Source organism: Hyla sarda, chromosome 5 (genome assembly GCF_029499605.1).
Source record: "Hyla sarda isolate aHylSar1 chromosome 5, aHylSar1.hap1, whole genome shotgun sequence".
Taxonomy (NCBI): Eukaryota; Metazoa; Chordata; class Amphibia; order Anura; family Hylidae; genus Hyla; species Hyla sarda.
Genome location: NC_079193.1, coordinates 245,867,778 through 245,880,355, shown reverse-complemented (window position 1 = coordinate 245,880,355; position 12,578 = coordinate 245,867,778). Strand labels below are relative to the sequence as shown.

The following is a 12,578-nucleotide window of genomic DNA, read 5'->3' as shown; positions in this document are numbered from 1 at the left end:
GTTTCCATTGTGCGCACGCAAAGGAGGCGGTAAGCAGGCTTGCCCAGCTCCTATGCCTCATCAATATTCACTTCCTGGCCTGCACCCTTCCGTGACGCGAGAGTGGGGGAACAAAATCCAGTATATTTGGGTTTAGTGCGTGTGATCTAGCTGTCAGTTTCTCTTAACATAAAAAATCTCTCTCAATAAAGCTAGATAGCTGTCAATGCAGAAAAAGGATGTTAGGAAATTCAGTAGATCCAATAAGTTAGAAAAAAAAAAAAAAAAAAAACTTTTGTGAGTTAAAACTTTCTAGAAAAAAATCTTAAAAACCCATTTGATTCCATTTTTATTGCATAAACAATCTTTCTCAAACCTATAGAGCACCATCAGACAGAGATTAATAATGCTTGGTACAGCCACTAGAGAACATTGATATCACAAGGTAGGGGATTAAACGGCCAGTACTTTGCTACTACAGGACTAATAAAAGTAAGTGACCCCTCGTTTTAATGCTGTTTACCTGCACTATAACCCAGTATATTAGGTTTAGTGCACTATAACCCAGTATATTAGGTTTAGTGCACTATAACCCAGTATATTAGGTTTAGTGCACTATAACCCAGTATATTAGGTTTAGTGCACTATAACCCAGTATATTGGGTTTAGTGCACTATAACCCAGTATATTGGGTTTAGTGCACTATAACCCAGTATATTAGGTTTAGTGCACTATAACCCAGTATATTAGGTTTAGTGCACTATAACCCAGTATATTAGGTTTAGTGCACTATAACCCAGTATATTAGGTTTAGTGCACTATAACCCAGTATATTAGGTTTAGTGCACTATAACCCAGTATATTAGGTTTAGTGCACTATAACCCAGTATATTAGGTTTAGTGCACTATAACCCAGTATATTAGGTTTAGTGCGTGTGAACAGTGTCAGTTTCCCTTTAACCTCTTGGGGACGAAGGGCGTACAGGTGCTCCCTGATACTTAACCCCTTAAGGACCAGGCCATTTTACACCTTAAGGACCAGAGCGTTTTTTGCAAATCTGACCACTGTCACTTTAAACATTAATAACTCTGGAATGCTTTTAGTTATCATTCTGATTCCAAGAGTTTTTTCGTGACATATTCTACTTTAACTTAGTGGTAAAATTTTATGGTAACTTGCATCCTTTCAATCCCAAAATTGGATGAAAAAAATGAAAATTTTGCATTTTTCTAACTTTGAAGCTCTCTGCTTGTAAGGAAAATGGATATTCAAAATAAAAAAATTTTGGGTTCACATATACAATATGTCTACTTTATGTTTGCATCATAAAATTTATGAGTTTTTACTTTTGGAAGACACCAGAGGGCTTCAAAGTTCAGCAGCAATTTTGAAAATTTTCAAACTTACTATTTTTCAGGGACCAGTTCAGGTTTGAAGTGGATTTGAAGGGTCTTCATATTAGAAATACCCCATAAATGACCCCATTATAAAAACTACACCCCCCAAAGTATTCAAAATGACATTCAGTAAGTGTATTAACCCTCTAGGTGTTTCACAGGAATATCAGCAAAGTGAAGGAGAAAATTCACAATCTTCATTTTTTACACTCGCATGTTCTTGTAGACCCAATTTTTGCATTTTTGCAAGGGGTAAAAAGGAGAAAAGTTTTACTTGTATTTGAAACCCAATTTCACGAGTAAGCACATACCTCATATGTCTATGTTAATTGTTCAGTGGGCGCAGTAGAGGGCTCAGAAGGGAAGGAGCGACAAATGGTTTTTGGGGGGCATGTCACCTTTAGGAAGCCCCTATGGTGCCAGGACAGCAAAAAAAATAAATAAAAATAAACACACATGGCATACCATTTTGGAAACTAGACCCCTCAGGGAACATAACAAGGGGTAAAGTGAACCTTAATACCCCACAGGTGATTCACGACTTTTGCATTTGTAAAAAAAATTTTTTACATTTTAAAAAAAGGGTAATAGCAGAAAATACCCCCCAAAATTTGAAGCCCAATTTCTCTCGATTCAGAAAACACTCCATATGGGGGTGAAAATTGCTTTGCTGGCGCACTACAGGTCTCAGAAGAGAAGGAGTGACATTTAAGCAAATTTTGCTCTGGGGGCATGTCGCATTTAGGAAGCCCCTATGGTGCCAGAACAGCAAAAAAAAAAAAAAAAACACATGGCATACCATTTTGGAAACTAGACCCCTCGGGGAACGTAACAAGGGGTAATGTGAACCTTAATACCCTACAGGTGTTTCACGACTTTTGCATATGTAAAAAAAAAATGTTTTTTTTTACCTAAAATGCTTGTTTTCCCAAAAATGTAACATTTTTAAAAAGGGTAATAGCAGAAAATACCCCCCAAAATTTGAAGCCCAATTTCTCCCGAGTACGGCGATACCCCATATGTGACCCTTAACTGTTGCCTTGAAATACGACAGGGCTCCAAAGTGAGAGCGCCATGCGCATTTGAGGCCTAAATTAGGGACTTGCATAGGGGTATTCTACGCCAGCGATTCCCAAACAGGGTGCCTCCAGCTGTTGTAAAACTCCCAGCATGCCTAGACAGTCAGTGGCTATCTGGCAATACTGGGAGTAGTTGTTTTGCAACAGCTGGCTCCGTTTTGGAAACCATGGCGTACCAGACGTTTTTCATTTTTATTGGGGAGGGGAGGGGGGCTGTGTAGGGGTATGTGTATATGTAGTGTTTTTTACTTTTTATTAAATTTTTTGTTAGTGTAGTGTTTTTAGGGTACAGTCACATGGGCGGGGGTTCACAGTAGTTTCTCGCTGGCAGAAAATTTGCCGCAGCTCAAACTTGCAGCCGGATACTTACTGTAAACCTCCGCCCATGTGAGTGTACCCTGTACGTTCACATGGGGGAGGGGGGGGGGGGGAACATCCAGCTGTTGCAAAACTACAACTCCCAGCATGTACGGTCTATCAGTGCATGCTGGGAGTTGTAGTTTTGCAACAGCTGGAGGCACACTGGTTGTGAAACACCGAGTTTGGTAACAAACTCAGTGTTTTGTAACCAGTGTGCCTTCAGCTGTTGCAAAAGCTACAACCCCCAGCATGTACGGACCGCGGAAGGGCATGCTGGGTCTTGTAGTTATGCAACAGCCGGAGGCATACTACTTTGGCTGGGGATGCTGGGGATTGTAGTTATGCAAAAGCTGGAGACACACTGCCATTAATTCAGGGTCACCGGGTCACTGGAGACCCGATTGACCCGGAATCCGCCGCAGATCGCTGGACTGAATTGTCCAGCGATCTGCGGCAATCGCCGACATGGGGGGACATAATGACCCCCCCGGGCGATATGCCAGGATGCCTGCTGAATGATTTCAGCAGGCATCCGGCACCGGCTCCGCTCCAGCTAGCGGCGGGGGCCGGAAATGCGCAGGGCGTATCCATACGCCCTGTGTCCTTAAGGACTTGGAAACGGGGGCGTATGGATACGCCCTGTGTCCTTAAGGGGTTAAGGACCAAGGGCGTATCTGTACGCCTGTGGGAATTTCGTTCTTTACCGCGAGCCGGGCAGGGACCGGACTGAGGTGACTGCTGATATCGATCAAAAGGCACCCCGCGCAAAGGCCCAGGGGGGAATTCACACCGACGATTTGCGGGTATTTCGGGACATACGGGTGACCCGTAAAAAAGGGGGATCGGGGTTGTCCAAGACACCCACGATCCCCCTGAAGGCATAGGAGTGAGGTGGCAGGGGTGCCACCCCTTCTATCCCTGCTATTGGTCATCTAGAAGCGACAACCAATAGATGATAGGGGTGGGGGGGGGGGGGGGGTTACCTTTAGGTTTAGTGCTGGGCGGTATACCGTGATGATAAAAAAAAATACAGTGATATAAATTTTAGGCCATACCGCCCAGCTCTATTTAGGTTTCGCCATTCTGCCCACCCACAATAGGCTGGACAGAACAGGGAAACCGAAGAGGACCGGCGCCGAAGGTCCAATTACCCATCGGCATCGGCGGCGATCGGTGGCAGGACGGCGAAAGAGGATGGCGATGCGGCTCCCTGGATTCTACGAAAGCCAGTGAGTTGCCTAGCAACATCTGGAGGGCTAAGATTGAGACCACTATACAGTGGTCTCTAAACTGTAGCCCTCCAGATGTTGCAAAACTACAACTCCCAGCATGCCCACACAGCTGTTTGAGCATGCTGGGATTTGTAGTTTTGCAACAGCTGGAGGGTCACAGTTTGGAGATCACTGTGCATTGGTCTCTAAACTGTAGCCCTCCAGATGTAGAAAAACTGCAATTCCCAGCATTCCAAAACAGCAGTCTCGGTATGCTGGGAGTTGTAGTTGTATACCTCCAGCTGTTGCATAACTATATCTCCCAGGATGCCCTTCGCTGATCAGTATATGCTGGGCGTTGTAGTTTTGCAACAGCTGGAGGCACACTGGTTGGAAAATACAGAGTTAGGTAATAGAACCTAACTGAAGGTTTTCCAACAAGTGTGCCTCCAGCTGTTGCAAAACTACAACTCCCAGCATGCACGGTCTGTCAGTACGTGCTAGGAGTTGTTATGAAACAGCTGGAGGTTTGCTCCCCCCCATGTGAATGTACAGGGTACATTCACATGGGCGGGTTTACAGTGAGATTTCTGCTTCAAGTTTAAGCTGCGGCAAATTTTTCGCCGCAGCGCAAACTCCTAGCGGGAAACTCACCGTAACCCATCAGTGCAAATGTACCCTAAAAACACTACACTACCACATAATAAAGGGTAAAACACTACATATACACCCCTTACACTGCCCCCCCCCCCCAATAATAATGAAAAACGTATTGTACGGCAGTGTTTCCAAAACGGAGCCTCCAGCTGTTGCAAAACAACAACTCCCAGAATATCCGGACAGCCACTGACTGTCCAGGCATGCTGGGAGTTTAGCAACAGCTGTTTGGGAATTACTGGCGTAGAATACCCCTATGTCCCCCCCTATGCAATCCCTAATTTAGTCCTCAAATGCGCAAAGCGCTCTCTCACTTCGGAGCCCTGTCGTATTTCAAGGTAACAGTTTAGGGCCACATATGGGGTATTTCCGTACTCGGGAGAAATTGCACTACAAATTTTGGGGGACTTTTTCTCCTTTTACCCCTTATGAAAAGGAAAATAAAAAAATTTTACACTAACATGCTGGTGTTGCCCCATACTTTTTATTTTCAAAAGCGGGAAAAAAGACCCCCAAAATTTGTAACGCAATTTCTCCTGAGTACAGAAATATCCCATATGTGGGCATAAAATGCTCTGCGGGCGCATAACAAGGCTCAGGAGTGAGAGCGCACTATGTACATTTGAGGCCTAAATTGGTGATTTGCACACGAGTGGCTGATTTTACAGCGGTTCTGACATAAATGCAAAAAAATAAATACCCACATGTGACCCCATTTTGGAAACTACACCCCTCATGAAATGTAACAAGGGGTATAATGAGCCTTAACACCCCACAGGTGTTTGACAAATTTTTGTTAAAGTTTGATGGAAAAATTAATTAAAAAAATAAGTTTTCACTAAAATACTGGTGTTACCCTAAATTTTTCATTTTCACAAGGGAAAATAGGAATAAAAAACCCCCAAAATTTGTAACCCCATTTCTGCTGAGTAAGAACATACCCCATATGTGGATGTAAAGTGCTCTGCGGGTGCACTACAATGCTCAGAAGAGAAGCAGTGCCATTGGGCTTTTGGAGAGAAAATTTGTCCGGATTTGAAGGCCACGTGTGTTTGCGAAGCCCCCATAGTGCCAGAACAATGGACCCCCCCATGTGACCCCATTTTGGAAACTACACCCCTCATGTAATGTAATAAGGGGTACAGTGAGCATTTATGCCCCACAGGTGTCTGACAGATTTTTGGAACAGTGGTCCGTGAAAAAGGAACCCACTGTTCCATGTAAAATTTGGGGGAAAAACTGCATTTTTGTGAATAGAATTATTTTTCATTTGCACAGCCCACTCATTCATGTAAAATTTCTGGAAAAAAAAGCATTTTGGTGAAAAAAAATATATATTTTTTTCATTTATACATCCAACTGTAACAAAAAGTCATCAAACACCTGTGAAGTGTTAAAGGAGTACTCTGGTGCAGAGTATTCCTGCTCCGTCCTGCCCGGGCTGCAAAAAAAATGAATCATCTCTCACCTTTCTGGGTTCCCGCGGAGCGCCTCTACAGCTGATCGGTCCTCCGGTCCATCCTCTTGATATTTCCGGGTGTAACGAAGCGTCACATGGCGCTCAGCCTATCGCTGGCCGAGATCTTCTGCCAAGGCAACCCCCTGTTCTGCTTACCCCAGGATGTCGGGCAGAACGGGGGGGGAGAAGATGGAGGCCGGTACCTGGAGAAGATGCGCGGGGACCGCCGATCGTCGCTGGAGACAGCGGAGAACACTGTGCAGGCAGGGAAGTGAGGGGGGGGGGGGGGGAGTAAGGAAGGGGGCAGTAAGCAATATTTACTGCTGCCCTTCCTAGTGGGTGCCAAACTGCAACTCTGGGAGTTGTAGTTTTGCAACATCTGGAGGGTCACAGTTTGGAGACCACTGTTACAGTGGTGCCCAAACGGTAGCCCTCCAGATGTTGCCAAACTACAACTCTCAGCATGCCTAGACTGCCCAGGCATGCTGGGAGTTGTAGTTCTCTAACATCTGTCCCTTCAGATTTAGCAATTTTCATGACATTTTTGAAAAAATTGCTGCTCTACTTTGAAGCCCTCTAATTTTTTTTAAAAAGTAAAAATGTGTCCATTTGATGATGCCAACATAAAGTGGATATATTGTATTCCTGAATAAATGTATAATTTATTTGGAATATCCATTTTCCTTACAAGCAGAGAGCTTCATGAAATTTGGGGATTTTTCACCAAAAAAGGATGCAAGTAACGACGAAAATTTACCACCAAAATAAAGTAGCATATGTCACGAAAAAAACTCTCAGAATCAGAATGAAAGGTAAAAGCATTTTAGAGTTATTAATGCGTAAGGTGACGGTGGTCAGAAGGGCTCAGTCCTTAAGGTGAAAAAGGGCTGCGTCCTTAAGGGGTTAATGCTTAAAGTGACAGTGGTCAGATGTGCAAAAAAGGCTATGGTCCTTAAAGGGGTACTCTGGCCCTGAGACATCTTGTCCTCTATCCAAAGGTTAGGGGATAAGCTGTCTCACCACGGGGGTCCCGCCACTGGCGACCCCGCAATCTTGTATTCGCCACCCACCTGTTTGAGCTGCACGCTGGCTGCTATGGGGAAATCTCTCCACTTTTCCTCTCACATAGTTTGATAAATCTGGGCCTATATGCCCGGCTGCCAGATTGAAAATAATCAACTTACTACTCCCCCTCTGCTGCTGGAAATAGTCTACCTTCCTACGGTCACTGAATTCTTCCGGCTTTTGGTACCAAACATCACACTGGAGGAGATTTATAAAAAACTGTCCAGAGGAAAAGTTGCTGAGTTGCCCATAGCAACCAATCAGATTGCTTCTTTCATTTTTGAAAAGGCCTCTGAAAAATGAAAGAAGCGATTTGATTGGTTGTTATGGGCAACTCAGTAACTATTTCTCTGGACGGGTTTTTATAAATCTCCCCCATTGTGCTCAGCTATTTACTGGCTGCAGCAATGTCTTGTCCAGGCCAGTGTTAGGCTGGGATTACATCACGTTTTTTCCGTATGCGGTCCCGTATGCAATTCATTTCAATGAGCCTATCGGAGTGAACCGGTCGGCTCATTTTTCCCCGTATGCGGTTTTCTACCGAACCTAAAACCGTAGTCAACCACGGTTTTTAGGTCCGGTAGAAAACCGGATACGGGGAAAAATGAGCCGACCGGTTCACTCCGATAGGCTCATTGAAATGAATTACATACGGCAAGAATACGGGAGCACAATATTTTAGCTCCCCCCAGCCATATGCGGTCCCGTATAGGGAAAAACGTGATGTGAACCCAGCCTTAGGCTGAGTGGCAGTGTGATGTAAACAGGCCCCGTCTTCTTCCTAGTGCCCGGGCCCGTTACATCACAGACTCCTCTGATCTTAGAGGAGTCTATCTATGGCTGAACTAATGACATCTCGCCTGTACGTCTTCAAGTATCAAGAATTCGCTTATCCCTGGACAGACCATTGAAAAGGATTATTCGTAAAAGTCTGGATTTCTACCAGAGGTCTAATGGTTTGGATTTTTTTTTTCCTTTCTGGTACTGATAATTCGAACCTTTTCAGATTAAGGGTACGTTCACACTACCAAATTTCCATGCACAATATTTTAATTGGGGGAATTACGCGCGGGCAGCATTGTCGTCAATGGTGACGTCACAGCTCTGCATGGTCCTACCGCAGAAGGATTTATGGCCGCAAGCAGAGATTCCTCAGTGTGAACTAGGGATCGACCGATTATCGCTATATCACAATTTTGGGCATTATCGGTATCGGCAATTACCTTGCCGATAAGCCGATAATGCCCTGCCCCCCGCACCGCCACCGCGTTGCACCCCCCACAATAGTGGTGGGCGGTATACCGGTATGAACTGGATATCGTTTTTTTTTTTTCTCCCACGGTATGGATTTTTGCCCATACCGCTATACCGGTTGGGCCCCTCCCCCACCCTCCTAGTCAATAATTTTTTTTTAACTTACTCGCAATGGGGGTGGTCCGGGCCATCCATCCTTCCTTCCTGTAGTGTCCGGCAGCATTCCGGGTGGAGGGTGAACCGGTCCGGGCTGTCCTTCTTCTCCGGGGGTCCTCTTCTCCACTCCGGGCAGGCTCCGGCCCAGTACGCTGCATAGACGCCGCTACGCCGTGAAGTCAGGTGCGTCGCTGCGCAGCGGCGTCTATGCAGCATTACTAGGCCTGCCTGCCCGGAGAGGAGAAGAGGACCCCCGGAGAAGAAGGACAGCCCGGACCGGTTCACCCTCCACCCGGAATGCCGCCGGACACTACAGGAAGGATGGATGGCCCGGACGGTCCCTGCAGCAACTGGGAAGGTGAGTCAGGGTTCTGGGATGGACAGGGGTCTGTATAATATACTATACCTACAGTAGGCCCTCCAGCTGTTGCAAAACTACAACTCCCAGCATGCCCGGACAGCCAACGACTGCCTGGGCATGCTGGGAGGAGTAGTTTTGCAACAGCTGGAGGCATCCCTAGGCGTGGTGCGGCGCGGCAGGGGGAGCGGTGGCAGTGATAGGTCTCAGGACCCCCGGAGAGGCAGGGGGAGAGAAGCGGGTGGCGGCGGCAGCCTATGGCACCGCAAAAGCCACTGCAGTGCATTGATTTAAAGCGCCCGCTTTAAATCAATGATCTGCAGCTGTGTCGCAGGGGATAAATAGCCGATAACTTATACCGGAATATCGGTATAAGTAACTGGCTATCGGCCCTACCCTCCACCGATTATCGGTATCGGCCCTAAAAAAACGATATTGGTCGATACCCTAAGGGTCCATGTTTGCTGTGGAAAATCTTCAGTGGATTTTGCTACCACTGATTCAATGGGTCAGCAGAAAGTCCGCAATCGCTGCGGATTTGTAGATTTTCCACTGACCCATTTAAAGGGGTACTCCGCCACTAGACATCTTATCCCCAATCCTCGCGATCTCGACTGCAGCACCCCAGACATCCGATGCACGGAGCAAAATTTGTTCTGTGACGGATGACTGGCGATGCGGCTCGTGATGTCATGGCCATGCCCCCTCAATGCAAGTCTATGGGAGGGGGCATGACGGCCATCACGCTCCAGCCCATAGACTTGCATTAAGGGGGCGTGGCCATGACATCACGACCCTCCGGCACTGCACCAGATGCTGTAAACAAACGCGATCAAACATCTCTTCCCCTATCCTTTGTATAGGGGATAAGATGTCTAGAGGTAGAGTACCCGTTTAAAGGGGGTATCCAGGAAAAAAAACTTTGCTTTATATATCAACTGGGGAACGTTCACCGGGGAACGAATGCAGCGTGATGGTTACAGCTGTGTCGTGCTTCCGCATTTCCTCCGCACGTCTAAGAAAGTGCAGAAGCACGACACAGCTGTAACCATCACTCTGCATTCGTTCCCCCGGCGTCCTGGCCGGATACCTGCCTTCACACCGCACCGCTATGCACCTTTTGCTTATGCAATAAAGAAAGTTTTTGCAAGCCTGAAAATCCCGGTGAGTGCCGTCTTATACTTTCTACATCCTTCTTGTACTTACATATATTGTGTTTTTGGACTGAGCACCTAGTTGGATTGGCTTGTGTCAGTATCCACCTGTGTCCTCGTGGTTCACCGCCGTGATCACTGTTGCAGTGCCGGACTCTGTATCTTCAATACTTAGATCTGTAAATTACTTCTATAAAAAAAAAATCCTTTCAGTACTTATGAGCTGCTGAAGTTGAGTTGTTCTTTTCTGTCTAAGTGCTCTCTGATGACACGTGTCTCGGGAACCGCCCAGTTTAGAAGCAAATCCCCATAGAAAACCTCTTCTACTCTGTGCAGTTCCCGAGACAAGCAGAGGTGTCAGCAGAGAGCACTGTTGCCAGACAGAAAACAACTCAACTTCAGCAGCTGATAATTATTGAAAGGATTAAGATTTTTTAATAGAAGTAATTTACAAATCTGAAGAAAAAATAGGTATGTGCAGCTCACAATTATTAATACACACTGAGGTCAGACTAGGGCATGCAGCTATACCTTAGTTGCAAAAAAGGAAAGAAAACCAGGAACAAATACTAGTGCCCGGACCTGCTAGGTGAGTAGGATATAATGAGTTAATAATTATAAAAAATAGTGGGACGTGCTTCAATAATAATATATTCCATTTATTAAAATGACAATATAAAAAGTTACTCCTCACAGGGCCCTGTGCGGAGAACACAAAGATACAGGCAATAGATATTAATGCATAAAAATATATAAATGTACCACTGGCATATATAGTAGTTACTAAAAGTGCGCTAATAGAGTGGCTAGTTACCACATTTAAATATATATAAGCAAAATGTGTCAGGCTATCCTCTTGCTACCATCCGGGACCGCCGCACAGCGGATCCAGTGCACCTTACCATCCAGGCACTGCTACAATATCATTTGCTCACAGTGCGGACTGCCAGAACTGTTACACAAGACCGGTAACATATTTTGAATTGCTACAAACTGTCTAGCATAAAATAAGGACACATTTTGCTTGTATATATTTAAATGTGGTAACTAGCCACTCTATTAGCGTACTTTTAGCCTGCATGTGGCTTGTTTTTGTGCAGAGTATTCACTTACCTAGAATAGGCATTTCCTTGTTGCACATAAGTAACTACTATATATGATGCCAGTGGTACATTTATATATTTTTATGCATTAATATCCATTGCCTGTATCTTTGTGTTCTCCGCACAGGGCCCTGTGAGGAGTAACTTTTTATATTGTCATTTTAATAAATGGAATATATTATTATTGAAGCACGTCCCACTATTTTTTATAATTATTAACTCATTATATCCTACTCACCTAGAAGGTCCGGGCACTAGTATTTGTTTCTGGTTTTCTTTCTTAATTTACAAATCTGTTTAACTTTCTGGAGCCAGTTGATATAAAAAAAAATAAAAAAAAATAAAAAGTTTTTTTCCTGGAATACCCCTTTAAGTCAAAGGTAGCAAAATTCACTGCAGAAAATCTGCATGAAATCTGCCTGTGTAAACAGACCCATAGGGCTTGTTCACACAGGCAGATTTGCTAGTAATCTCGCAGCATGTTTCCTGTAGATCTTCTCTAGCAGAAATTCCACTGCAGAAATTCTGCAATGGACAGCCCGCCCCCATTTAAACTTGCAGCAGAAAACACTGCGAGTTGGCCAACAAATCCGCCAAGTGTGAATAATCCATGCATATTTTGCTGCAGATTTTCCACAGCTGATTTCGCTACCTATTCACTTCAATAGACAGAAAATCTGCTGAAGAAAATCTGCAGGTGTGAACATTCCCTAATAAAGATGAATAGGGGGGGGGGGGGTGCTCCACCTCACACAATGCCCGGTGACCATACATAAGTACTTTAGATCCTATGAGATGTAGCCTATAGTGTACAAAGTATCAAATATGAGAAGCTCCACTTACTACAGGTCTATTACTCCGTACACATCAGTGCTTTCCCTCCATCACAGCAGTAGGAGCCGCCATGTTCCTCACCTGTGTGTACTCCTCAGAGCGCCGGTAACCATGGGAGACCAGCAGCAGCACTACAAGACGAAGAAGAGCTCTCCACTGCCCCCTGCAGGCCGTATTATGGAATTACCTCGCTGTGTACTCGATTATACAGTCAGTGCACGTGTTATGCTGTCAGCCTACGATGGCTCAGGCAGCCTAGTCATGATGCACTGTGTGGGCTGGATGTGCCGGGATCGTGCGTTAGTCAGGATGTGAGCCGCACGATGTGATCCAAGGCGAGGGAGGCTACTCCTACACCCGGAGCACAGTCTGTGAGCACCGATGCCAGGAGCTGCTCTGACTGACAACCAGAATCCCCCAGGACACGGCAAGGACTTTAGTCATTGTGTTCCAAACAATGCGTCTCCAGGCTGTTGCACAACTACAACTCCCAGCATGCCCGGACAGGCAT

At 45.4% G+C, this 12,578-nt stretch overlaps 1 protein-coding gene across 4 annotated transcripts in view; it reads right to left on the bottom strand.

Annotated features, from left to right (window-relative positions):
- FBXO15 (F-box protein 15) overlaps positions 1 to 12,283 on the bottom strand; it is a 122,127-nt gene extending 109,844 nt beyond the window's left edge. For 2 of the 4 annotated variants that reach the window (XM_056521448.1, XM_056521452.1), the window contains exon 1: positions 12,077 to 12,214. The gene's annotated coding sequence lies outside the window, so the exon portion shown is untranslated. Of the gene's footprint in view, positions 1 to 7,327; positions 7,423 to 12,076 lie in introns of those variants that run through there. The other 2 variants (XM_056521450.1, XM_056521451.1) reach the window with 2 other exon arrangements.
- Between the last annotated feature and the right edge of the window lie 295 nt (positions 12,284 to 12,578).